Source organism: Rhinopithecus roxellana, chromosome 19 (assembly GCF_007565055.1).
Source record: "Rhinopithecus roxellana isolate Shanxi Qingling chromosome 19, ASM756505v1, whole genome shotgun sequence".
Classification (NCBI taxonomy): Eukaryota; Metazoa; Chordata; class Mammalia; order Primates; family Cercopithecidae; genus Rhinopithecus; species Rhinopithecus roxellana.
The window spans coordinates 75,322,548-75,324,008 of record NC_044567.1 but is presented as its reverse complement, the minus strand read 5'-3'; the positions used below and the strand labels follow the sequence as shown (position 1 = coordinate 75,324,008).

The following is a 1,461-nucleotide window of genomic DNA, read 5'->3' as shown; positions in this document are numbered from 1 at the left end:
ATACCAAGCAATGGTGTTAGAAGATATCCATGCCTACTTAATCTTTAAGACTAAAATGTTTTCTAACTCTGATTCTGCTATACATACCTCAGAATAACTATGAAAAGGAATATGATTATGACTCTTGTGGTCATTTTTGTTGTAGTGTCAATGAGCATTTTGTGGATTTTACACACACCTTAACCAATTGGGACAACTGTTTTGGTATGTTTCCTCTCCCATTTTATATTATCTTAATTTTTCAGTATCGCAAGTCCTATAAGTGCCTATATTTTCATGGAAGACAATTTATCCGCCAGAAAATAAGTCTTATAAATCAAACTCAACCATAATATCTAAAGAAGACTATGCTTATGAGCAAAGATATATTAGTAAAGGAAGTGTGCAATCTTTGGCTTTCTATCAGGCATATGCTTGGGACTTAAGAAGAAAAAGAGCATCCCAAGACTCTGCATGTAAACTAAACATTCCATTGGCAGGATTCTAAAAACTCCAGCACAGCCCATTGAGAATTCTAGGGAAACCCAACTGGTTGTGTGCATCAGCACACTAAGGATTAGGTCTTTGTTTCATGGGCTTGAGACAGCTTCACAGCTTCTGACAAACAAATAGGATAGAGAGAGGAAGATTATATTTTCCTAGGATACTCAATATTAAGATAATCCAGAACAAATTCTCATTCAGCCCTAAAAGGGAAAATCTAGTGTTGACGAACTCATTGCATTTGATTCCTAATCCCTTAAGCTCTTTGGATTCTGAGTCAAAGTAAACACAAGCTTTTTGTGTTTAATAAATGACTCAGAAGTGTTACAGCTCTTTTAGAATTCGTCCAGCAGGCTTTCTGGTTTTTGCCAGAAAACCCTTCAAAAATTTTTCTTTAAATAAAGAAATGACTCAGAAAAGAAAATACATACTATCAACACAAATGGATCCAAGCACTTCCTGTAATTCTTCCTCTGGAAAATAAATCCCCAGGCCTTTCAGTACAGAATTTACATCATCAGCATCAAGTTTTTCATTGGTAACTTTGTCTAAGGCCTTTGCAAGTTTGTTAACCTCTATCGAGATAAAATAGAAAATATTTTCAGTTTAGCTACAGTCATGTTGTAAATAATAAACTACAGTTCAAAACATTAGTATAGATACCTGACATTGTTAATTTAAAGATGATACAGCACAGTGCAATTCACCTTAAATACTCAGGGGAGGAATCATTCCAAACTTCATCATCCAAAAAAATCCTTGATAACATTCTTGGTATGTGTCCTTACAGCATTTTTATATTTTAGTGGTAGTTAACTAAAACTCTTTAATGGCAAACTTTGTTTCACTTAGCAAGGTATCCTGACCATTTTCCCTTTCAACACACTATTCTACCAGCACCATTTTAAATGACTGCATAGTATTCCACTGCATTAAAAAATCCTATCTTTCTAAATCAAAGTTTGTTATCATAAGTAG

General features: G+C 34.1%; 1 non-coding gene across 1 annotated transcript; it reads left to right on the top strand.

The window, feature by feature from the left end:
- Positions 1–802: 802 nt before the first annotated feature.
- LOC115895006 lies at positions 803–864 on the top strand. Its single transcript, XR_004055216.1, has one exon. It is a non-coding gene; the product is annotated as a U7 small nuclear RNA (small nuclear RNA).
- The last annotated feature ends 597 nt before the right edge of the window (positions 865–1,461 follow it).